The sequence below is a fragment of the Stenella coeruleoalba genome, assembly GCF_951394435.1.
Source record: "Stenella coeruleoalba genome assembly, chromosome: 7".
In the NCBI taxonomy this organism is placed as follows: Eukaryota; Metazoa; Chordata; class Mammalia; order Artiodactyla; family Delphinidae; genus Stenella; species Stenella coeruleoalba.
The window spans coordinates 107,612,842-107,640,443 of record NC_137153.1 but is presented as its reverse complement, the minus strand read 5'-3'; the positions used below and the strand labels follow the sequence as shown (position 1 = coordinate 107,640,443).

Here is a 27,602-nt window from a genome sequence, read left to right as displayed (position 1 = left end):
GGAGGATACAAGTAAAATCACTTCATAAATGTTAAATATCCACACTTTATTCACTATTGGCTGAGAGATGATCCAATTACCTGAGATAAGGCAGGGTTAAATGTGAAAAAGACCACTGTGAATACACGTTTAATCCACATACTTCAATGCAGCTCCTGTAAGTTATAACAGTGATATGTTGATCGCCATCTATTGAATTTGTCTTCATATTTCAACATTAGGTGGGGCCTCTGAAGACCTACTGTGTGCAGAACCCCCTCTCCTGTCCATTGTTTTTTTCAGCCATGCCACGCAGCATGCAGGATCTTAGTTCCCTAACCAGGAATCGAACCTGCACCTCTTTCAGTGGAAGCTCGGAGTCCTAACCATTGGACTGTCAGGGAAATCCCCTGCCATTCACTGTTGAAAATGCAATGTAAGCTGAAATTAAACCTTTTTTTTAGTCCATTGAAATGTTGGTGGTATTTGTTACACAGCATGTTATAACCTAGTTTATTCTGACTAACGAATCTAGCCAGTCATAAATCAAACTATACAATTCAAAGCCTCCCTTGCAGAAATATTTGCTTTGGCAAGCGTAGAAGAAAAGAGTGTTGTTTACTGAACCTATAAATTCCCAGAACTGGTTAATAGAAATTACTGATATGACCCAGCATTTATGCTTGGGTCTTCTGAATTATTACATTTCCATTTGTATCACAAAACCCTAGTTAGATGTATTAGTAAAGACAATGACCAGCAAAAGAGAAGGAATAAAGATAGGATGGAGAAAATAAGTTAACAGAGGGAATTTTAAGGCTGATAGCTACATGAGGTCATTTTCAGTTCCATGTGCCATTTTTGACAGCCACAGTTACCATTGTAACTGAAGTTGCATTTCTTTTCAACAAAGGGAAATAAAACTAATGCTATAAAAATGTACCTGCCCCTCTCGCCACCAAATGAAAATAAATTGGACTGACTAATCCAAAGCTCTTTTTGGATTTAATATCACTAGTTTCCGTTTTTAATTTAAATTGGGGCAAGGATCAAGAAGAATGTTGCATTTTCATCTGCTTTTGAAGTTCTCCTGAGAAAAACCTGCAGTTTTAAAGATGGATAAAACACACACACACACACACACACACACACACACACACACACACACACCCCTAAGACATGAAGAGAGACTCATTACACAGATAGGATTGAGAAATAAGCATGGATAGGGTTGAGAAAACAGAGTTTAAGCATTAAAACCAGGAAGGCAAAGAAACCACTCTCACCTGAATGCATTTTCTAGATGTGAAAAGTAAACACAAGCCTGGGAGCTTTCAGAAATGAGAGACAATCTCTCATGAATGATATGGGAAGATAGACAGTCTAACATTTGTTGAACACCTACTATGCGGCAAGGATTGCACTACCTGCCTATGAGCCTCACTTTCCCAGAATTTTTTATAAAACATTCATTATTTGATGGACATCTGTTAGGAATTTTACGTATATCATCTCATTTAATCTCAACTGCAACTTTGAGTAGATTATCTCTATTTTCAGGTGAGGAAAGATGAAGCTCAGAAAGTTAAGTGAACCATAATATCCAGCCAGCCAGTAAGCTGGGAATGTTAAGATTTGAATCCGGGGTGGGTGGTGGTGGTGGGATGAACTGGGAGATTGGGATTGACATATATACACTAATATGTATAAAATGGATAACTAATAAGAACATGCTATGTAAAAAAATAAAAATAAAAAATTTTAAAAACTAAAAACATGGCTTCATATGGGACTCTTATTTATGGAAATCCCTGTGGAATTCAGAGGAATAATTTAGACGTGCTTTGTAGATGTCAAACAAAAATCTCAGGTGCCAGTTCAGAAGTCAAATGGAATGCTAAGGCAGAAATAGCTGAATCCCTAGGGCAGGGATGCAGGTGCTAAGGCCATGCACCTACGGGGTGAAATGGCACTAAAAAACAAAACAAAAAAACCTGAATCCAGATCTGGTTGACATCAAAACACAGGTAGTTTCCATGATGCCAAACTGTCCCCTGGGGGGTTTCTCGTCTTCTGTCCTGCACTGTGTATAAAGTTCTTTTACAGCATCTCTCTGCTAACATACCACCAATTCCTAACAATTTCTAGTGGAAAGTTGAATTCTACAGGATGTTTCTCTTTGAGTTGGAACAGAATCAGCTTCCTTGCAACTTTCACTCATTGATACTAATGGAGTCTTCTAAAACAACACAGGACAATAGTCATTTCTAGACTGGAAATAGCAATTTCATTGCTATTCAATCTTCACTAGGATATTTCCTGAACCCTTTAATCACTAGTTCAATGTTCCTTTAAATGTGACGGCTGTAAAGGGACCACTCTGTGTTTTGTATAGAGAAATGTGACCATTTAGTTCTCAGTCATTCCCTGAGTACAGCATTCAGATTTCAAAGTTTCACTACAAGATTCACAAAACAAATTCTTCACCACTTAAGACTTCTTTGTTTATAATCATTTGCACTTCCCAATTGCCGGAGAAGTGATATAAGCTGCAGTGAAAAAACGACATTTCATTGACACACAGTGGACAATAAAATGACAATTATGTCCAACATCATGAATATTTTAGAACTATGCCCAGAGAACGTGAAATAAATCCCTTAAAATTCTGCAACTGGGGGCTTCCCTGGTGGTGCAGTGATTGGGAGTCCGCCTGCTGATGCTGGGGACGCGGGTTCATGCCCCAGTCCGGGAGGATCCCACATGCCGCAGAGCGGCTAGGCCCGTGGGCCATGGCCACTGGGCCTGCGCGTCCGAAGCCTGTGCTCCGCAGCGGGAGAGGCCACAACAGTGAGAGGCCCGCGTACCGCAAAAAAACCAAAAAATTCGGCAACTGCAGCCAGCTTTCCGTTCTCCTATTTCACTCTTTCTGCTCATATGCTTTTTAAAGGAATTTTGTCAGGAGAGTCATGAGGGCTACTCCTTATATTTTGTCATCTAGCCTGTTTCTATCATTCTCTAAGGAACTCAATGTATTTATCCCTTTGACTCCCATGGATTATTTATTAAACACATTTTTTAACTTGTGAATTTTAAAATTCACAGTTTTGCTTTCTCCCACTTAGAGAAAGCAAAATGATTGTTTAAGGGGTGTGCACAAACACAGGATTTTTTCTTTTCCTTTTTAAAACATTCTTATTCTCATTGGGTACGACTGGACCCCTGTAACTTAAGAGGCATATCTATACCTCCAGCTCTTTGCAGTGTCTGACATGTAGAAGACCCTCAATAAACCTGGTAACTGAACAGTTTTATGGGGATTCCAATTTGCTATAGAAAAGACTCTTGAATGATGAGCAGGGTAGGGTATAGGCACAAGCCTTTGAATTTCTAAGATTCCATAATTTTCAAACCAATGGAACTTGGGCACTATAAGAGCATCAATAACTCCTGAATGGTCCATTGTCCTAACACAGTTTAAAAAATTTTTGTCAACATTTACAGTGTCTGGGATAAACTGTCTCTGCCTGTGTCTTCACCCCAGTTGCTTGCACACTTGTTCTTGCCATATCATCCCCACTGGCCTTATTTCAAATTCCCAAAGGAGTTGAGAGCTGCATACCATACACAGGCTTTGCACAGGCTACTCTGTGCTTGGAAGGCTCCTTTCCCCCCTGCTTGGTTAACTTCCTCACTCATAATCTCTCACTTAAATGTCACTCTCCTAGAGAGACCCTCCCTGTGTATCCCCAGCACAAGACCGAGTGCATAGCAGGTCCTTAATAACAATAAGCTGAATTATTAAACAATTACCAACCACAATTATCTTTCCTTGACTAAGCGAAAGGCAGAAAATATGCCATGTCATTGGAGAATCTTTACATTAAGGCTAAAACCAGAAAGGATCTTCTCTTGCTTTGATGAAATAACTTTTATTATTGGGTGCATTCACATAGCATCTTTTTGTGAGGAAGAGCTAACTTCTCCTTTCATGAAATCTTAGAGCAACAGATATGGGTGTGCATATGACAAGAAGCATGAGAACATATGTCCCCTCACCCAAGAGATCTAGAGTACACTTGAGTTTACGACTAAGTTCATACCTAACTGCAGCTGGTACCCGGGACAGCACCACAGTGGGATGGTCAGGTCTATTCTCATTATCTCACTTAATGGATGAGGAAACCAAGAAGTAATGATGTGAATTTGTGTGTACTTCATCAAAGTGATAGGACTTGGAGGAGCCAGATAGGATGCAATTCTGCTGAAGTTTTGGCCTCTGGTTGGTTTTTTATTACTTGTAAATGACTCAAGAGGAAGGGCAGTGCTAGTTGTCCATGGTGACAAGCAAGGGGATAAGTGTTTTGCAATCATTCTAGTCTTCATGATAGGAATGCCCATAACCTCAGAGAATAGCCAGCTGCTAGTCCAGGGTTCAGGGTCAAATGATAAACAACATTGATTGACCAGAAAAGCCCTATCTTATAACTTAAAGGCAATTCTACAGTGGTAGGAAAAGCATATGTGGAGTCAGACGACATGAATTCATGGCCACGATCAAGCCAGGGTAGGTATGTTATAGTGTGCAATGAACAACCACCAACTTTCAGAGTCTGAAAATAACAGAGATTAAATCCTTTCACACCACATGTCCACCTCAGGTCAGCAAGGTGTTCTGCTCATTATAGTCAATTAGAGAGCCTGGCTGATGGAGAACACAGCCCTACACATGTTTCCGGGATTACCACAACACTGCAGGGTCTGATGCTGGCCTGGTAATTAAATGCTTCCACCTCAAAATGACACACAGCACATCTGTTCACAATTTTTTGGTCAAATCCAGTTACCCAACAATGTCTAACTTAAAGGAGTAGGGAAGTAAGATTTTTCCATGTGCCAAGAAGGGAGAAAATCTGGAATATTTTTTTAAGAATATTTTTGAACAGACTTGATAACTACTATAGTCTGCTTTTCTAATGGCAAAAGTTTCTTTCTTTTTCCTGCTTATAAAACATACTCATTCCGATAGAGAGGAACCAAGACAGCAGAGTAGAAGGACGTGCTCTCACTCCCTCTTGCGAGAACACCAGAATCACAACAAGCTGCTGGACAATCATCGACAGGAAGACACTGGAACTCACCAAAAAAGATACCCCACATCCAAGGACATAGGAGAAGCCACAATGAGATGGTAGGAGGGGCACAATCACAGTAAAATCAAATCCCATAACTGCTGGGTGGGTGACTCACAGACTGGAGAACATTTATACCACAGAAGTCCACCCACTGGAGTGAAGGTTCTGAACCCCATGTCGGGCTTCCCAACCTGGAGGTCCTGCAATGGGAGGAGGAAGTCCCAGAGAATCAGACTTTGAAAGTTAGTGGGATTTGATTGCAGCACTTCAACAGGACTGCGGGAAACGGAGACTCCACTCTTGGAGGGCACACACAAAGCAGTGTGCACATCGGGACCCAGGGCAAGGAGCAGTGACCCCAGGGGAGACTGAACCAGACCTACCTGATAATGTCGGAGGGTCTCCTAAAGAGGCGGGGGCTGGCTGTGGCTCACCATGGGGACAAGGACACTGGCAGCAGAAGTTCTGGGAAGTACTCCTTGTCCTTGGCATAAGCCCTCCCAGAGTCTGTCACTAGCCCCACCAAAGAGCCAAGGTAGGCTCCAGGGTTGGATTGCCTCAGGCCAAACAACCAACAGGGAGGGAACCCAGCCCCACCCATCAGCAGAGAAGTGGATTAAAGTTTTACTGAGCTCTGCCCACCAGAGCAACACTCAGCTCTACCCACCACCAGTCCCTCCCATCAGGAAACATACACAAGCCTCTCAGATAGCCTCATCCACCAGAGGGCAGACAGCAGAAGCAAGAAGAACTACAATCCTGCAGCCTGTGGAACAAAAAACCACATTTACAGAAAGATAGACAAGATGAAAAGGCAGAGGGCTACGTACCAGATGAAGGAACAAGATAAAACCCGAGAAAAACAACTAAATGAAGCGGAGATAGGCAATCTTCCAGAAAAAGAATTCAGAATAATGATAGTGAAGATGATCCAGGACCTCGGAAAAAGAATGGAGGCAAAGATCGAGAAGATGCAATAAATGTTTAACAAAGACCTAGAAGAATTAAAGAACAAACAGAGATGAACAATACAATAACTGAAATGAAAACTACACTAGAAGGAATCAATAGCAGAATAACTGAAGCAGAAGAAAGGATAAGTGACCTAGAAGACAGAATGGTGGAATTCACTGCTGCAGAACAGAATAAAGAAAAAGGAATGAAAAGAAATGAAGACAGCCTAAGAGAACTCTGGGACAACACTGAACGCAACAACATTCGCATTATAGGGGTCCCAGAAGGAGAAGAGAGAGAGAAAGGACCAGAGAAAGTATTTGAAGAGATTATAGTCAAAAACTTCCCTAATATGGGAAAGGAAATAGCCATCCAAGTCCAGGAAGTGCAGCAAGTCCCATACAGGATAAACCCAAGGAGAAACACGCCGAGACACAGTAATCAAATTGGCAAAAATTAAAGACAAAGAAAAATTATTGAAAGCAGCAAGGGAAAAATGACAAATAACATACAAGGGAACTCCCATATGGTTAACAGCTGATTGCTCAGCAGAAACTCTACAAGTCAGAAGGGAGTGGCATGATATACTTAAAGTGATGAAAGGGACGAACCTACAACCAAGATTACTCTACCCGGCAAGGATCTCATTCAGATTTGATGGAGAAATCAAAAGCTTTACAGACAAGCAAAAGCTAAGAGAATTCAGCACCACCAAACCAGCTATCCAAGAAATGCTAAAGGAACTTCTCTAAGTGGGAAACACAAGAGAAGAAAACGACCTACAAAAACGAACCCAAAACAATTAAGAAAATGGTCATAGGAACATACATATTGATAATTACCTTAAACGTGAATGGATTAAATGCTCCAACCAAAAGACACAGGCTTGCTGAATGGATACAAAAACAAGACCCATATATATGCTGTCTACAAGAGAATCACTTCACACCTAGGGACACATACAGATGAAAGTGAGGGGATGGAAAAAGATATTCCATGCAAATAGAAATGAAAAGAAAGCTGCAATAGCAATACTCATATCAGATACAATAGACTTTAAAATAAAGAATGTTACAAGAGACAAGGAAGGACACTACATAATGATCAAGGGATCAATCCAAGAAGAAGATATAACAATTATAAATATATATGCACCCAACATAGGAGCACCTCCATACATGAGGCAACTGCTAACAGCTATAAAAAAGGAAATCAACAGTAACACAATAATGGTGGGGGACTTTAACACCTCACTTACACCGATGGACAGATCATGCAAAGTGAAAATAAATAAGGAAACAGAAGCTTTAAATGACACAATAGACCAGATAGATTTAATTGATATTTATAGGACATTCCATCCAAAAATAGCAGATTACACTTTCTTCTCAAGTGAACACAGAACATTCTCCAGGATAGATCACATCTTATGTCACAAATCAAGCCTCAGTAAATTTATGAAAATTGAAATCATATCAAGCATCTTTTCTGACCACAACGCTATGAGACTAGAAATGAATTACAGGGAAAAAAATGTAAAAAACACAAACACACGGAGGCTAAACATATGTCACTAAATAACCAAGAGATCACTGAAGAAATCAAAGAGGAAATCAAAAAATACCTAGAGACAAAAGTCAATGAAAACACGATGATCCAAAACCTATGGGATGCAGCGAAAGCAGTTCTAAGAGGGAAGTTTATAGCTATACAAGCCTACCTCAAGACACAAGAAAAATCTCAAATAAACAGTCTAACCTTACCCCCAAAGGAACTAGAGAAAGAAGAACAAAGAAAACCCCAAGTTAGCAGAAGGAAAGAAATCATAAAGATCAGAACAGAAATAAATGAAATAGAAACAAAGAAAACAATAGCAAAGATAAATAAAACTAAAAGCTGGTTCTTTGAGAAGATAAACAAAATTGATAGCCTGACATTAGCCAGACTCATCAAGAAAAAGAGGGAGAGGACTCAAATCAATAAAATTAGAAATGAAAAAGGAGAAGTTACAACAGACACCGCAGAAATACAAAGCATCCTAAGAGACTACTACAAGCAACTCTATGCCAGTAAAATGGACAACCTGGAAGAAAATGAACAAATTCTTAGAAAGGTATAACTTCCAAGACTGAATCAGGAAGAAATAGAAAATATGAACAGATCAATCACAAGTACTGAAATTGAAACTGTGATTAAAAATCTTCCAACAAACAAAAGTCCAGGACCAGATGGCTTCACAGGTGAATTCTATCAAACATTTAGAGGAGAGCTAACACCCATCCTTCTCAAACTCTTCCAAAAAATTGCAGAGGAAGGAACTCTCCCAAACTCATTCTATGAGGCAACCATCACCCTGATACCAATACCAGACAAAGATACTATAAAAAAAGACAGTTACAGACCACTATCACTCATGAATATAGATGCAAACATCCTCAACAAAATACTAGCAAACAGAATGCAACAACACATTAAAAGGATCATACACCATGATCAAGTGGGATTTACCCCAGGGATGCAAGGATTCTTCAATATACACAAATCAATCAGTGTGATACACCATATTAACAAACTGAAGAATAAAACCCATATGATCATCTCAATAGATGCAGAAAAAGCTTTTGACAAAATTCAACACCCATTTATGATAAAAACTCTCCAGAAAGTGGGCATAGAGGGAACCTACCTCAACATAATAAAGGCCATATACGACAAACCCACAGCAAGCATCATTCTCAATGGTGAAAAACTGAAAGCATTTCCTCTAAGATCAGGAACAAGCCAAGGATGTTCACTCTCACCACTATTATTCAACATAGTTTTGGAAGTCCTAGCCGCAGCCATCAGAGAAGAAAAAGAAATAAAAGGAATAAAAACTGGAAAAGAAGAAGTAAAACTGTCACTGTTTGCAGATGACATGATACTATACATAGAGAATCCTAAACATGCCACCAGAAAACTACTAGAGCTAATCAATGAATGTGGTAAAGTTGAAGGATACAAAATTAATGTACAGAAATCTCTTGCATTCCTACACACTAATGATGAAAAATCTGGAAAAGAAATTAAGGAAACACTTCCATTTACCATTGAAACAAAAAGAATAAAATACCTAGGAATAAACCTACCTAGGGAGACAAGAGACCTGTATGCAGAAAACTATAAGACACTGATGAAAGAAATTAAAGATGATAACAACAGATGGAGAGATATACAATGTTCTTGGATTAGAAGAAACAATATTGTGAAAATGACTATACTACCCAAAGCAATCTACAGATTAAATGCAATCCTTATCAAATTACCAATGGCATTTTTTATGGAACTAGAACAAAAAATCTTAAAATTTGTTGGAGACACAAAAGACCCCGTATAGCCAAAGCAGTCTTGAGGGAAAAAAATGAAGCTGGAAGAATTAGACTCCCTAACTTCAGAGTATACTATAAAGCTACAGTAATCAGGACAATATGGTACTGGCACAAAAAGAGAAACATAGATCAATGGAATAAGATAGAAAGCCCAGAGATAAACCCATGCACTTCTGGTCAACTAATCTATGACAAAGGAGTCAAGGATATACAATGGAGAAAAGACAGTCTCTTCAATAAGTGGTGCTGGGAAAACTGGACAGCTACATGTAAAAGAATGAAATTAGAATACTCCCTAACACCATACACAAAAATAAACTCCAAATGGATTAGAGACCTAAATGTAAGACTGTACACTATAAAACTCTTACAGGAAAACAGAGGAACAACACTCTTTGACATAAATCACAGCAAGATCTTTTTTGACTCACTTCCTAGAGTAATGGAAATAAAAACAAAAATAAACAAATGGGACCTAATGAAACTTAAAAGCTTGTTCACAGCAAAGGAAACCATAAACAAGATGAAAAGACAGTCCTCAGAATGGGAGATAATATTTGCAAACGAATCAACTGACAAAGGATTAATCCTCAAAATATATAAACAGCTCATGCAGCTCAATATTAAAGAAACAAACAACCTAATCCAAAAATGGGCAGAAGACCTAAATAGACATTTCTCCAAAGAAGACATATGGATGGCCAGGAAGCACATGAAAAGCTGCTCAACATCACTAATCATTAGAGAAATGCAAATGAAAACTACAGTGCGGTATCATCTCACACCAGTTAGAATGAGCATCATCAGAAAATCTACAAACAACAAATGCTGGAGAGGGTGTGGAGAAAAGGGAACACTCTTGCACTGTTGGTGGGAATGTAAATTGATACAACCACTCTGGAGAACAGTATGGAGGTTCCTTAAAAAACTACAAATAGAACTACCATATGATCCAGCAATCCCACTGATGGGCATATACCCAGAGAAAACCGTAATTCAAAAAGTCACATGCACCTCAATATTCATCGCAGCACTATTTACAATAGGCACGTCCTGGAAGTAACCTAAATGCCCATCGACAGACGAATGGATAAAGAAGATGTGGTACATATATACAACGGAATATTACTCAGCCATAAGAAGGAACGAAATTGAGTCATTTGTTGAGACGTGGATGGATCTAAAGACTGTCATACAGGGTGAAGTAAGTCAGAAAGAGAAAAACAAATATCGTATATTTTTGCATGTACATGGAACCTAGAAAAATGGTACAGATGAACCGGTTTGCAGGGCAGAAGTTGAGAGATGTAGAGAACAAACATATGGACACTAAGGGGGGAAAGCCACAGTGGGGTGGGGATGGTGGTGTGCTGAATTGGGCGACTGGGACTGACATCCTGATGTACATACTGATGTACATACTGATGTCTATAAAATATTTTTTAACATCTTTATTGGAGTATAACTGCTTTACAATGGTGTGTTAGTTTCTGCTTTACAACAAAGTGAATGAGTTATACATATACATATGTTCTCATATCTCTTCCCTCTTGCATCTCCCTCCCTCCCACCCTCCCTATCCCACCCCTCTAGGTGGTCACAAACCACCGAGCTGATCTCCCTGTGCTACACAGCTGCTTCCCACTAACTATCTATTTTACATTTGGTAGTGTATATATGTCCATTCCACTCTCTCACTTTGTCACAGCTTACCCTTCCCCCTCCCCGTATCCTCAAGTCCTTTCTCTAGTAGGTCTGTGTCTTTATTCCCATCTTACCCCTAGGTTCTTCATGACTTTTTTTTTTTTTTAAATTCCATGTATATGTGTTAGCATACAGTATTTGTTTTTCTCTTTCTGACTTATTTCACTCTGTATGACAGACTCTAGGTCCATCCACCTCACTACAAATAACTCAATTTCCTTTCCTTTTATGGCTGAGTAATATTCCATTGTATATATGTGCCACATCTTCTTTATCCATTCATCTGTCGATGGACACTTAGGTTGCTTCCATGTCCTGGATATTGTAAATAGAGCTGCAATGAACATTATGGTACATGACTCTTTTTGAATTATGGTTTTCTCAGGGTATATGCCCATCAGTGGGATTGCTGGGTAATATGGTAGTTCTATTTGTAGTTTTTTAAGGAACCTCCATACTGTTCTCCATAGTGGCTGTATCAATTTACATTCCCACTAACAGTGCAAGAGTGTTCCCTTTTCTCCACACCCTCTCCAGAATTTATTGTTTCTAGATTTTTTGATGATGGCCATTCTGACTGGTGTGAGATATCTCTGATGTCTATAAAATTGATGACTAATAAGAACCTGCTGTATAAAAAAAAGAATTAAATTAAATAAAAAAGAAAACAAAAAACATATTCATTCCCAAACCACTAAGAGAGGTAACTCAAGAGCTCAACTCAAGAACTCGAGACAACTCATCCACTCACTGTGATCAGCTTGAAGTGCAGATAACTGAGTGGGTCCCTGCTGCTTCTTCATCAAGTCCAGAGATAGTTCCTTTCGATCCAGAGATCTGAACTAAAAAACTGAATTAAAAAGACATGCTATCAGCCCATATATACAACAGAAGAACATGCACAGAATTAGCACAATAAATGCTGCTAATTATAAGTGGAGGAGACACAATAGTTGTTCTATGGCACTTCTGAACTCTGCTGGAGAGATGTGGTAAGTTCTCCTCTGAAGGCAGAAGATGTTCCCAGATTAGTGTCCTATTCTGCTCCCTGGCTGGGGCCCCTCTTCCTTTGTTTTCTGTGGTCCATGGTCCTCTCATGGTTCATTTCCTGCTAATGGAAATGAGATTCTTCCGTTTCCATTAACCTCCTTTGGCCACATCAGAAAGTGGGCATTGGAGAATAGGCCCTCTTCGGTGGCTGGGCATCTTTCTCAGCTTCTTTCCTGCTTAGGGGTTTGAGACCCCCTGTGTTATTTTAAATCTCAAACAGTCATAAATTATTTGTAATGTGTTTGCAGTGCCACTCACTGAAAACATTAATAGCCTTTATATCTCTTTGACTCAGACATTTCTGGGTGCCAATACCACTCTCACTGTTCCTTTCTGGATATATTTCTTTGATTTGCTGTCTTTGTTTGCTTGCCTCCTCTCCCTCCACCCACTGCAACCTGAATTACAACTTCAGCTTCCATAAGCAAGCAAAGACTGTGGTCACTTTTTTTTCTCTGAGCCATTTTGTGCAATTGAATGCATTTACTGGCTATCGAGCTTTTAATTACACCTTTCCTCTGGAACACCTTAATCGACTCAGAGATTTTAACAGTGGTTGTGACAGCCATTTCTTTCATTTGCTGCAAGTCTAAGTTTTCTCTGGCCTTTGTTATATTCAGTGACGTTCTCAATGATATCTTTTTCTAAATTTTGTTGAAAAAGTTTCCTCTTTTAATCCTACAAGTACCTGAACTTCTTGACTCTTTCTATTCCCTTCTACTTAGTATCTTGCCAAATGTTATCAAAAGCACCTACATCACTTACCAAATCACATGACATAATGATGATGATGAAAACCCTAAGCTCTCAATGTCCTAACGAAAGTACAATGTGAATCAACAGGGGCTCTCTACCTTGTGGTCTCTCAAGGCCCTGATGGTAGCAGATGCCACCTGGACACAGGTTTCTACTGTCACTGCAGAAATGGGAAGAGACCATAACAAAAGATGGACCATCTTGTAAAAGCTTCCATGCAGGGAAAATACAGAATGCTTTTGTTCACATTCCATTGGCACATTCCATGACATGTTCAACTTTATGGAAGCAAAGAAGCACTAAGATGCGACTCTCAGAAGAAGAATCAGAAGAAATAACTAGTGATATTTAGAAATATCTAAATGAATATGTTTTTTGTTTTCTTTTTTAAATTTAATCTTTTTTTTTTTGCGGTACGCAGGCCTCTCACTGTTGTGGCCTCTCCCGCCGCGGAGCACAGGCTCTGGACGCGCAGGCCCAGCGGCCACAGCCCACGGGCCCAGCCGCTCCGTGGCATGTGGGATCTTCCCGGACCGGGGCACGAACCCGTGTCCCCCGCGTCGGCAGGTGGACTCTCAACCACTGCGCCACCAGGGAAGCCCTTAATGACCACAACACCCTATGTTGTTAAAGAATTTTCAGAAAGATTCCTTTTCTCTTGATTTTTTTTCTTTTTTTTGGTTCAATGTACCAGCCAAGGACACTCAATTTAGAGGGTCACCAGACTGAGAAAATTGTGTACATATTGTCCACTCTGTTGGAATGCAGGGACTCTCTATTCAAGGGAAGACTGTGGGATTTGGTCATTAGCTAGAAAATGTCTCTCTACTCCCACCCTAAACTTGGACTCAGGGGGGCAGTGAGATTTGGTCACTAGCTAGAAAATGTCTCTCTACTCCCACCCCAAACTTGGACTCGGGGGGGCAGTGAGATTTGACAAATAAAAGTGTTAATTTGTACCTCCTGCCACAAGGTATAATCTAAAATGAGGATACTGAGACAGATCTATAACCACAGCTATGAACTGAGTAATGGTTTTCCTGGCCATGACCATGAGGGTGGCATTTGTAGTTATGTGATCTTGAATACACTATTAAATCATCCCATGCCTCAATGTCCTCAAAAGGTTATGATCAGTTATATATACTCATAGAGGCTTTATCTCTTTGAATGTCTTTAAGATATTTACGAGATACTAGTTGTGTCAACTGCTATATTTATATTAATAAGCACCATTGCTTTCAGTAATAATATTAACATTGTTGCCATTGTTGCTGTTTGCTGACCGTTCTGAACAACAAGGAAAGTTCCTATGGATAAATGGAAGGAGAGATTAATATCACCCTCAAATTATTCCACTCCCTCCATTTATGAATCAGCAGAAACACGGTTCTTAGGAGCAGCACTCTTGGTGAGGAGGGGGTTCCTTTGCTTGCATAGACAGCTAGAACTTACCTTTACACTACTGGTGGAGGATGTTATTCACTTCTTCTGGCCCTAATTCCAACATAAATATTTAGTACAGATACAGAAGATTTTGGTAGCAATGATGGCTATTGTTATAATGTGTAACAGATTTTTGAAAAAGGCATTCTAGCTCTGGATAAAGTTGGGTGTAGCCTTCTATCTAGAATGGTTTAAATTGAAGCTTTCCTGGAAACAAAGTGAGAAGCTCATCTGTCAGGGTCCCACACAGATGTTGCATCCTTTTGAAAAGCTCCCATGATTTTAAAATGATCTCACCCTTGTTTGTCAGAGAGGCACAGTCAACTTGTGGTTTAGAGCATGGCTAGCTCAGCTCACATACAACTCTGCCAGTCACCATCTGTGTGGCCTTGGACACATTATTTAACCTGTGCTCCTGCATTTCCTCGTCTATAGACCATTTGGCATTGTATTATCGGCCTCATAGGATTTTTGTAAGAATTAAATGTTATCATACGTGGAAAACACTTAGAAAAATACGTGACAAATGGTATACACTCAATAACTATTTGCTGTTTTTAATAGCACGGTAACTCAAGTACAATGTAATTTATATGCCTTCATATCTGCTTTCTATATTCAGACTGTGAGCACCTTGGCACTGGAGAAAGTAGTCATTTAGCACTGTTATAAAATAATATCAACAATGATAATTGTAACAATGATAACTAGCATTAATTGAACACATACCACACCTTAAGAGTTTTTAAGTGATTTGTATACAGTCTCTCGTTTAATTTTGTTAATTAATCTTGTTAATTTTGAAGAAACTGAGGCTTAGATAATTTAAGAACCTTGTTCAGATGGGAAGGCATAGTGCTTGATGGTGAGCCTAGGTCTACCTGGTTGTAAATCCAATGCTCTTAACTACTAGACTAGATTATTTCATAGTATGCAAACTGTCTCTCTGAATTCTCAGCCCCCAGCACAGCATCTCACAGTTAGTGAACATTCCCTAAATGTTTGTAGAATTAAATGAGCTCTTAATTTTGGGGAACGGTGATTAAATGTGATTGCTTAAAAATGAATTACTTGGCTACACTGAACATATTTTAAAGAGTTCATCCCCTACTTGACTCTCATCCTGTATTTCTTTTTATTTCTTCTTCTTCTTCTTCTTCTTCTTCTTTCTAAAATTAAAATCTGATCCTGTTTCTCCTCTTTAAAATCTTCAACATTTCTCCATTCTTACCAGATAAAATCCAGTCTCTTAGTTTGGAGTCTTAGATTTTCATAGTTTCTTCTCCTTCCTATTTCAGCTTGAAAACAAAGCTGGTTGAAGAGAATGAGGAGCTGAAACCTGGTTTCAGCTTGTTAAATAAATTGCCTAATTTCTTTCTCAAATACATAATACCTCCTTCAGGGGGTCAGGCATTAGTACTATTTCTGTTTTACAAATGGGACAACTGAATTAACTTGCACAATACTAGTAGTGAAGTGAAATTTAAACTATGGGAATCTGGCTTTAGAGCCTGCAACGTAGGTATTAAGCAACTCTGTGTTGGTTAGACGGCAGCATATAAAAAGGAACCAATTCTTAGTTTAGGAGTCAGGAAAACTTCCCTAATGAAATATATTCTAAGAAGAATCTGGTCATGAATAGGGATTCATCTGATAGAGAAGACAGGGAACAGAATTTTAGTCAGAGAGAAGCACATGCATGAAAGCTTAGGAGAAGGAGAAAGAGAGAGAGATGTATTCCAAGCCCTTAGAATGATGACTAGCTTAATGAAGTCACCCGATATACATTTTTTGTTGTTTGTTTGTTTTTGTTTTTGCGATATGCCGGCCTCTCACTGTTGTGGCCTCTCCCGTTGTGGAGCACAGGCTCCGGACGCGCAGGCTCAGCGGCCATGGCTCACGGGCCCAGCCGCTCTGCGGCATGTGGGATCTTCCCAGACCGGGGCACGAATCCGTGTCCCCTGCATCGGCAGGCGGACTCTCAACCACTGCACCATCAGGGAAGGCCCGATATACATTTTTAATTGAAGTTTTTTCTCCCTAATATTTATCTCTTGATCCAAATGTACACATGCACAGGGAAAATACATGCCCATATAGACAATACCTTATTTAACAATCTAAGTGGGCCCTCAAAATTGTTTGTTAAATTCATATTGCTTTTAAGTGGAAACCAGCTGTGATGGTTCACAAAGGGGATGCTGTTACTCCTTTTTATTTGATGAAATAATCTGAGTCATCTTTCTCTGTATCTTTCCAACACTCTGGCCTCTGTGATCTCCCAGCCGCCACTTCACCCCTTGTCCCTTTTAGATCTGGCTCGCTTCCTGACATCCCCTAACATTTATGCTCCACTGAGACAGAAAGACACAAATTCAGTTCCAGCAGAAAGCACAAATATGGAACTAGCACAACATTTCCGTTAAACAGATTGAGTGTTGCATGGTCTGGGACTTGTGAATGCATCTGTTCAACCAGGCTATTTGTTGAATTAAAATTTACTGAAGCCAAGTCAGCAAAATTTGGTGATGTTGGGCCTTCCACAGGGATGGGGTAACTGCATCCCTAAACAGAAGCTTTCATTGGGTGATTTTCATTGAAAGGTTTATTTGTGCCTTTATATACCAAAAAAAAAACCAAAACATACTCATCATATAGATATATTTAGTATCACTAATTATATTTCAATGTTGGTCAGTCAAAACTTACCCATAGCAGCTATGGCCTAATAAGTACCACTTAATCAGCTGCTTACTGAACAGCATCATCCTCCTCGTTTTAAGAGAAAGGCTGTGTCCCCGAACTGCCCCTGCTTTCCCATGTAGCGGAGTCTCTCCTCCAGGAACTTCTGGCTTCTTGCAAGAATCTTTATTCTAAGACTCTCTCACAGAGGATAAGTGAGTCATTGACCATTGGGTAGCAGAGGTTGGTCCAAGTTTCTCAATTATTTAGAGATGATTTATTACAAGCTAGTAAATATCAGGAATTTACTCTGTTCTTTCCTCTCCAATATATAGACACACAGGCATCATAAAGTTATAATGGGGATCAGCTTATATAAATATATATATGTGCATGTGTATGTGTTATATATATATATTACATAGGTTATATAATGAATATAATCTGCAATGTGAACTTATGAATATAATTTTTGAACATGAATTTTGGACATTAAGATATAATAATAATAACTTGAAGATAATTCATATTATTATCCTTTTATAAAGATCACTGCTTATGCTAAGAGACCCGAAGGAACTTACTTGCAACTGTGCAGCCAGTCAGCTAACATTCAAATCCATGTTTGTCTAAATTCAAGGCTCATGCTCGTAACCAATCAAATCACTTCTTAACGATTACTTGGCATCTTTTGGAAGCCTGACTGAGCATATGGGTATGGGAAACTGGATATAAATTTTGACTCTGCTACTTATTGTCTCTGTGATTTGTAAACCATATGATCTTGGATAAGTTCTAGTACAGAAGGAAACAAAGTGAACAGAATAACAACCATGGAGGCCCTCAATAATGAATATGCATACAGTTCATACAAGAGCGAGGAGTTTAGTTTCATAAGGAATTTTGGAGGGGTCCTATACTGCTTGTGGGAATGTAAGTTGCTGCAGCCACTGTGGACAACAGTATGGAGGTTCCTCGGAAAACTAAAAATAGAGTTGCCATATGACCCAGCAATCCCACTCCTGGGCATATACCCAGACAAAACTATAATTCAAAAAGATACATGCATCCCTATGTTCATAGCAGCACTATGCACAATAGCCGAAACATGGACGCAATCTAAATGCCCACTGACAGATGAATGGATAAAGAAGATGTGATACATACATACAATGGAATACTACTCAGCCATAAAAAAACCAAATAATGTCATTTGCAGCAACATGGATGCAACTAGAGATTATTATACTAAGTAAAGTCAGAAAGAGAAAGACAAATACCATATGATACCACTTATATGTGGAATCTAAAATATGGCACAAATGAGCCTATCTACAAAACAGAAATAGACTCGCAGACATAGAGATAAGACTTGTGGTTGCCAAGGAGAAGTGGGGGAGGGAGAGGGATGGACTGGGAGTTTGGGGTTGGTAGATGCAAACTATTACATTTAGAATGGATAAACAACAAGGTCCTACTGTATAGCCCAGGGAACTATATCCAATCTCCTGGGATAAACCATAATGGAAAAGAGTATTTAAAAAAAGACTACATATATGTGTATAACTGAATCACTTTGCTGTACAGCAGAGATTGGTACAACATTGTAAATCAATTATACTTCACTAAAAAAAATAAGGAATTCCCTGGTGTTCCAGTGGTTAGGACTTGGCATTTTCACTGCCAGGGACTTGGGTTCCATACCTGTTTGGGGAACTAAGGTCCTGTAAGCTGCATGGCCATAAAAAAATAAATAAATAAATAAAAGAATTTTGGAGGAGTAAGAATAGTGGTACCCTGGAGAAAGTATCAGGATATAAGACTAGAAACAAAGATTGGAACTTGACTATGAAGGGTTGTGAATTCCAGGCAAAGAACTTTAGACATTGTATTTGCTCATTAGTAGTAGTAATAACAAACCAAGTAGTATTTGTTATTATTTTTCAAATACTCTGTTAAGTTTCTTAATATTATCTCCAATTTTTAAATCAACCCTAAAATATAGCTGTAATTATTCTCATATCGTTGGTAGGGGAGGGGAGGGCAGAGGGGATAAGAACTTTTCTAAGAATTACTGAAGATCTGACAAAAGGGCAATCATATGATTTGAGGGTATGAAATGGCCTCGTGAAAACTGAAAACTTTGAGGTCAACCTTGAAAAACTGGAAGCATTTATACGTGAGACTATGAGAAGACGCCATTCCAGGCTAAGAGAACAACCTAAGAGGAATCACGGGAATAAAAAATTAATAAGGCACCTGAAAGTTTGGGGAGGGCAGCAACCTAATATGTAACCCTGAAATTTCTTTGTAAGGTGAACTACAAGAAGAAAACTTGCTCATACATATTCTGAGTCAATACGCATTTCTTCTTCCCATCCTGAAGTCTAGGTTCCATGGAGGAATCTGAGGAAGGTTTCCTATTACTGAATTGGATGAACATCTTACAAAACAGCTGTATCTTTAACAAAAAACAACATAACATTAATTTCTCATCAGTCTTGGGAACTCATGTAAAATGTATGGGCTGATTTTTAATTTTCTCTAGTGCAGGTGGCATGCTGCAGGAGGGGTGGTGGTATGGAGGGGAGGGAGTCTGTAGCAGAATCAGTTAAGTAACGCAGACCCATGCGTGGAATGACCTTGCTCGCATGCCAAACCTCAGGCGGAACAATAATGAGAAGGTAGCAGAACTAATCAATTTGGAACAGGGCCCATTCCCTCCACCACCAGGGCCACTTAGAATGCAGGCAGTGCCTGAGCTCTTCCTCAAGCTTGCCCTTTGAACAAAAACACAAGCTTTCTCTTACATAACCCAACAGAAAATGTAGGTTTGCCACCCAAAATAGAAGCAGAATTAGTCTCCATGCTACTGTAACTATTTTTCTCTTTGATAAACTTTTCTCTTCTTCAACATCTCCCATTTTTTCCCCAGATATTATGAAATCTTTAGGGCATCTTACTAAACATAACTCTAGCCCCTTGAGGACCCCCATAACCCAAGAGAACTTCATGGGTTCTTCTCGTAGAACATTTGTACGATCTCTCTGAACAAGTACAAAGTTTCCCTGAGCCTCATGTTTCTCATCTATGAAATGGAGACAAAACAGTTAGGGTTTTTGTAAGATTAAAGGGGAAAATGTATGTAAAGCTCATTTGTGACCATGCTTTAACCCCTCGGCGCAGACATACTTGCTTTTGAAACGTAACTTTAGTACTAACTTGCTAATCCTAGGCAAGTTTCTTAACCTTGCTGAGCCTTGATTTTGCCTTTTATAAAATAAAAATAAATGTCTATCTTCTGAAGTTGCTGTGAAGATTAACGGATATAATATTCATGATATAACTATTTAGTTAGTTGTTATTCATCTCTGTAATTTCCACAGCGCTTTACAGGGTACATATTACTTGAACAGTACTGGAATCTTAGGAATTGAAAAAGAATAATTCAATAACCATAACTGCAGGCCAAAGGTCTGGTGTCTGGCGGTTTCTTTTAATATATGCTGCTCCATCTGTGTTGTAGATGAATGCATTTTTCACCCACATGGATGTTTTTGTCAACCATTCCATGGGAAGAAGCCTAGGAGACTCTGCCTCTCTTGAACTGTTGGAACCAGGAGGCTTAAGAAGTTACTAATCCTTGGTGGTTAGATGGCATCCGTGGCTCCTGTCAATGGCTCGGATCAACCATGCCAAGAGAGCTACTGCGATGAGCATGACTATTCCCAAGATCTACTAAGAATATAAATTAGATTTTAAATACAGAAGTTTCTCTGCTTCAGGACTTTCAAACTGTGACATTTCTAGATAGAGACAAAGTTTTGCATCAAAGTAAAAACATATAATGCTTCTGTCCCCCACTAACAGTTGGTGTGGTAGCCTACTCAGTGTCAAATAAGGCTACGAACAAAGGAATGTTACAATAGTAACATTTTAGAACATAACACAGAGTTTGATAAAAGAGTTTTAGCACTTGTAAATTCTCTGGAACACACACACACATAAACACACACTTTCTTTCTAGATCTGTGTCATAATAGTCATTTCTCCATCAAGAACAAACAACAATTACATATGCTTTTTCGGCGGCATTTTTCTGAACTATTTTGTGCTCTTGTGTTAATCTAAGGGATAACAATGAGCTTTAAGTGGCTGAAAGGCCTCCTAACCACTAACACAGTAAGAAGTAGTGGAATAAATGAATCACCAAGTCCAGTTGCTTGATGAGAAAGAGACCAGTACGCACTGAGCTTCTACTAGTTTTCATAGTTATTTCATGTGATTCTCATAAAAATTCCATGAGGTCAGAATATTTTTGTGTATTTTATAAATGAAGATTCAGATGTTCCAAACTTAGATTAGTAATGATTTGACTCTTTGGGATTTGCTGACCAAGTATAAAGTTGCAATGTGTACAAGATGTATTTTCTAAGGATGGTGGTTCTGCTAGTTGGAAGACCCTTTGTTTAGCTGAACAACTGTGATAACTTTGGGCAACCACTGTTGGAAGTAGGAGCTAGTTCAGAGCTGGATTATGATGTCTCATAAAGAAAAGGATATTTTTAAACGCTTAGAGAAAAATACTTGAGAGAAGAGCTCTAAGTCAGTTAGAACAATCTTTACATGCATTAAGAGGAGGAAAAAGAAACCCTAGTGATAAAAGGGGTAAGGGATTTCATAGAAGTTATATCTTTACATGAGGGTATTGCTAAGTTGTTTGCTTAGAGATGTGGGATGTAATCTCCTCCCTGTCCATTTTTTTCCTATGATATTTTTAATAAAATATGTGTTGCTCACCAAATCTTTAGTTCAAGCGAATTAGTCAAATGATTTGACTAAAGAGGGTAGGTTTCTGAGTCTAGCTGGGATGCAAGATGAACCACGAAACAAGATTTGTACTTAGAGGATGCAAAAGGAAACACAGAAAAAGAACCTGTACTAGTGTCACACAGCTGACCTGTGGCCTTCATTGGGTGGGGAAGGCGGGTGGCGAGCACAGTGGTAATATCTGGCACACGGTTAAGAAAAAAATTAAAACCTCTCAAAATATGTTGAGTTTAATTGAATTTAAAAAGATGAAAGAAATCATAGAATGTAAGGAAAATCAAGAATTCAATCCTAGAACAGAGAGGATATTACTTAACCATCAGAGCTCTTGCTTTCTTCATCAGAGAAATGAGATCCTTGGAGGATGTGCTTTCAAGGACTCCACTCTGTGTTTGCATCCTTTATTTCTATAGCCACTTCGGTTTGTCTTCAGACGCAGACAAAGCCACTAACCTTAAGGTCCTTTCACTATGGTAAGCAAGACATCAGACTCTCCTACCCTGCAGAAGCCACTACGCTCAGTTGTTCAAGCATGAGTCAGAATTCTTGACTCGGTAGATCAATTCCATGGTGCCTGAGGCTACCAGCAGAGGTTGAACAGAAGGAGCTGATTACACTCTATGACATCGGGATCCAGAGATAAGCTATGTGCCCTCAACTTTCTGCCATATCTCGTCCCAGCTTTCAGCTGTGCTGCCACAGAATAGCAAGACCCATGAGAAGAGCTTTGGCATGAGAAATAATACCCACCACTCTGTCTGGAAATAAACTCTTACTATTTTAATTGAATCTACATTTTATCCAATCATTCCACAAATATATTTTGAGCAACTACTATGAGCCAGACCTCATGTGAAATGTCTGAAGTACAAGAATGAAGGAGATAGAAATTATTTTTGCCCTGTTATTGCTTTGGTCTAGTGGGAAAGAAATTAAACAATTAATTAAACAATTGCAATTCACTACGCGGGAAGTAATGTGATGGGCAAGTGCAAGATGTTATGAGGCCACAGAGAAGAGTTACCTAGTCCAGACTTAGGGATCAGAGAGTCCTTGTCAGAGGGTATGAAGCTGAAGCAGAGATTTAAATAGTGGCTATGACTTAGCCAGACATAGAGAGCAGAGAAGACATCGCCAAACAGAGAAATCATCTCCTAGTGGTCTAAAGGGAAGATGGTAGATTTGGGAATTCAGGAAACTTAAAAAAGATCAGTCTGGACAGACCAGAGAGCTGGTAAGGAGTACTGAGAGGTAAAACTAGAGAAGCGGACAGTGGCCAGCCGTTAAAGTCTCTGGGCGCCACTTAATGGTTTTAGACCCAATCCTATGGTCAAAAGGGAGTAACTGAAGGATTTAAACCATGAAAGACATAGTCAAATACACATTTTTAAAGGCTCATCCTTCCGGGACTTTGAAAAACTATTTTGTATGACAGCAAGAGTGCAAGCAATGAAATAAGAGATGATGTTATATGGACCAGAGTGGTGGCAGAGAATGAACAAAGATGGACAGACTTGAGATATACAAAGGACGTATATTTTGTATGAGATTTAGTCATTTTACTTAGTCTCTTGACAGTATTTTCCTGTTCTATTTCTTGGATTTTGTTGCTTGACCAAATGCCAAGGACAAGATGATAATGTCTGTTAACGATTTCTCAATGCCAACTATTACCTACCTCCCTTGCCCTAATAGTCTACTTAATATGTTGATATTGTCACCCATTCCTTCATTCCTTTATTCAAACATATGTTTGTTGAGTATCTACTATATGCTAGGCACTACTCTAGACACAGGAGACATGACAGTGAAGTGATAAAGACACTGGTTTCATGGAATTTACAGCCCATGAGTTGCAGACAAAATAAATGAATAAATGAAAAATGTAACCTCAGATAGTTCTATCACAGAAGGTGGTGAGATAGAGTGACTAGAAGTAGCCTCTTCACACTGAGGGATCAGAAAAGGTCTCTCTGAGAGGTGATGTTTGAGCTGAGACCTGAGTTCTGAAAAAGCCATGCAAATATCTGGGTGAAGGGTGTCCTAGGAGAGGGAGCTGTAAGAGGAAATGCTTTAAAGTGAGACATCTGCCCCAACCACTCTGTTTAGTGTCACAACCTAGTTCTCCTGCTGCTTAATCTTGAACTCATTTATACTGCTCTACTTTCTTTTTCTTTTATGTAAAGGATTTATCACTTTCTAAATGCTATATACTTTACACTTTCATCTTCTTTATTGTTGTCTGTCTTCTCTGACTGGAACATAAATTTCAAGAGGCCAGAGAGATTACCTGTTCTGTCCACTGGTATATCCCCAACACTTAGGAGAGTTCCTGGAACACAACTGGTGCTCAAACATTTTTTGAGTAAACACATTCAAGAGTGAATAATAAGTGCTTAGAAACAGAAATAAGGGTCATGTGATTGGAGCATCAGGAATGTAGGTTAGTAGAATGTGACATGAAATAGGGATGGGAAAATCCATCATGCAGAGCTGTGTAGACCATAGCAAAGGGTCTGGTTCTTATTTTTAAAAACCCTCTACTGGAGAGTTTTGAGTGAAGGACTGTAAAAATTGGATTTTCATTTTTTAGCAGATCACTCTGAGTGCTGTGTGGAGAATGAATTTTAGGGTGTGAGGACAGAGTACAAGCAGAGAGATCTGCTGGGGAGTGAAGACTTCAGTGACTCATAAACCCATTTCCTCAGCCTTAATGGGTTGCTCAGTGTTCACTATCCTTGAAGTACAGTTCACATTAGATTTACAGTAATGCATTATGGGGGAATCTGCCAACTTCCTTTCTCCTGGCATGGCCAAAGGTAACAACAACAGCCGGAGCTGGTGCAGAGCTAATTTGGAGGAGCATCTTTTATGCCAAGAAAGCATCAGCATACTCCAGAGATGCAGCCTTGATTAAAAATACACGGACACTCTGTGGATCTAAGCAGAAGACACATGGCCTCTGATTGCCGGGCATTTTCTGTTCATACAAGAACATCATGGTGCTGCATTACGGATGAGTAGACACATTTCACTATCTTAAACAGAGGGACTTCGTGTGCTTTTCCTTCCCCTCCCCACCCTCCATCACCTCGCAACCCTTAGTCAGAGATTGAACAGTTCAATTAAGTCCTGATTAGCTGTACTTTCGATTTTGTCACAGGAGTGCTTTCTGTAGCATTTTCTGCTGCTTTTCTCCATGGAGATGAGGGTTTGCTGTGCCCCTAAGATGAGGAAGTGTCCAGGCCAGCAGCTCTCCTTGCTGGCAAGTCCCCTTCACATCTCCTTCACTATCTAGCTTGGGCTGCGGCTTGCATGCCATCGCACCAATCTGCCACAGGTGAATTAACTAACTATTCTATGGAGAATGCACCCCATGAACTTTCTGTCTGCTTTCACTTAAGCCTCACTGAACCATTCTGATGCCTTCCTCACCTGCAGGAGCAAGACAACGTGATGTTTATGACAACAGACTCTATCATAAAACAAACAAACAAGTTCGGGATTTGAATCCCGAACTTATCATAAACTACCTGCGAGATCCTGGGTCAAGTTCACTGATGTCTTTGATCCTCAATTCTCTTGTCTGTGACGGGGATAGTTCTTGTATTCTGCTGGGTGGTTATCACGAAGCCATGCCCTGCGTTAATATTGTATCAAGGGCTTAGCACACTGCCAGGGACATAGTAACCCCCTAAAAAACTCTGGCTAATATTATTGCTTCAATATTTCTGTATGTGCTCTACATATATTAGATACTTAATTAATGTTTTCCTTAAATGAACCACTTAAGGGAAGTTATGATGCATTATGAGCTATAGGTGCCAGTTCAATGCCCACTCCTTCTCTGTGATGACTTTGTGAACCGTACCAGGCTAAAATATTGTTCCTCTGTCCTTCTCTGACTTGTATGCCTGCATTCCTTGTGCTTTGATTCAGCATGGCATAGGAATTAGTACCACCAGTGGAGAAGCCAAACTGCCTGGGTTTACATTTGCAACAAGACACACACTAGCTGTAAGACCTTGCAGAAGTTACATAAGTTGCTTGAACCCCAGTTTCTTCATTTAGAAAATTAGGATAATAATGCCACTTAGTATATAGGGTTGCTACGTGTATTAAATGAATAATACATATAAAACCCTTAGCACAGGAACTAGGTTAATGTAAGTGATCAATAAGTATTCTCGTCCTCATTCTCATCCTTATTATTATCATTATTACCACTTTTATTTTGCTCTCTGATAGCTCTTGTATAGACTCGAAGACAAGTGTCATATTTTATACATTTATATCCCCTCTTAAAGATCCTTTCATTTCTAATATGTGTAACAGTCTTGGGGTAACACTAGGCATGTTCTTTTATCCATGACTGATTGAGGCAGGCTTAGGGTGATTAGCCATGCTGGTTTCCCTGGGACAGTCCTAGAATTAGCACCAAAAGTCCTGTATCCTGGAAAATTCCTAAATCCCAAACAAACTAGGATTGTTAGTCACTCTGGCAGATTGGAAAGGATTAGCACTTGACCTATTAAAGGATGGGGCTTGGGAGGACAGTGGCAATTAGACTCAAGTATGTAAGAGATGATAAGCATTTGTCTATTGGGAAAGCAGGATGTGTAAGGGTTATGGTAACAACAAACAATGTAGTAGGTAAAACATTGATACTAGGAACATAAAGCAGATAATTAGGAAAAGGCAGAGGAAGAAGGGTACCAATGCTTATTGAACAATGCATCCTTACATATGTGAAATTATGTCCTTATTTTATAAACCCATCAAGCCAAACCAATCAATAAGAAAATATTAATTGAGCAAATGTTATGTGCCGGGCTTCTCCTCTGCACTTCACATGATCTCATTTCCTTTCCCTAACAATCCAATGACATACTTGCTAGAATACCTATTTTGTAGATCAGAATCTCTGGAGGTGAGACCCAAGCATCAGTCTCTTTTAAATCTGCTCAAGTGATTCCAATATGTACCCTCCTAGAATTCTAATTTAACTGATCTGGGGTGCAGCATGGGCTTTGGGTTTTTAAGATATTCCCAGGTATAGTAGTTTGAATAGTGTTCCCCCAAATACATGTCCTCCTGGAATCCCAGAATGTGACCTTATTTGGAAATAAAGTCTGTGCAAATGGAAAGCTAAGATGCAGATATTTTGCTTTGCAGATGTTAAGATGAGGTCATATTGGATTAAGAGGGGGGCTCTAAATCCAATGACTGGTGTCTGTTTGTAAGAAGAGAGGACACACAGTGATACATGCGCAGGGAGGATGGCCGTGGAACAATGGAAGCAGAGATTGGGGTCATGCGTCTACAAGACAAAAAAAGTCAAGAATTGCCAAGCATCACCAGAAGTTAGAAAGAGGCAAGAAAGATTCTACCCTAGAGTCTTCAGAGGGACCATGGCCTTTCCGACACTTCAGATTTAAACTTCTACACTTAAGAAGTATAAGAGCATCAATTTTCATTGTTTTAAGACACCAGTTTGTGGAAGTTGGTTATGGCAGCCACGGGAAACTCATATAATATGTAACTCTATTATGCAGCCGAATTTGAGAACTACTGCTCTAGTTAGCTTTACCCCAAAGCATATTAGGTCAGCTTGACTTCAACTTCTTCATACAGGTCATTAATCCCCTCTACGATGTCTCTCACAGCTGTCCTCAAGGGGGTAGAATTCTTACACAAT

General features: G+C 39.4%; 1 long non-coding RNA gene across 8 annotated transcripts in view; it reads right to left on the bottom strand.

Annotated features, from left to right (window-relative positions):
- The window catches only part of LOC307189277, a 925,047-nt gene that overhangs the window by 59,786 nt on the left and 837,659 nt on the right, over nucleotides 1-27,602 (bottom strand). For 7 of the 8 annotated variants that reach the window (XR_013829131.1, XR_013829133.1, XR_013829134.1 and 4 more), the window contains one exon: nucleotides 11,182-11,990. This is a non-coding gene — a long non-coding RNA (uncharacterized lncRNA). Of the gene's footprint in view, nucleotides 1-11,181; nucleotides 11,991-27,602 lie in introns of those variants that run through there. The other variant, XR_013829132.1, reaches the window with a different exon arrangement.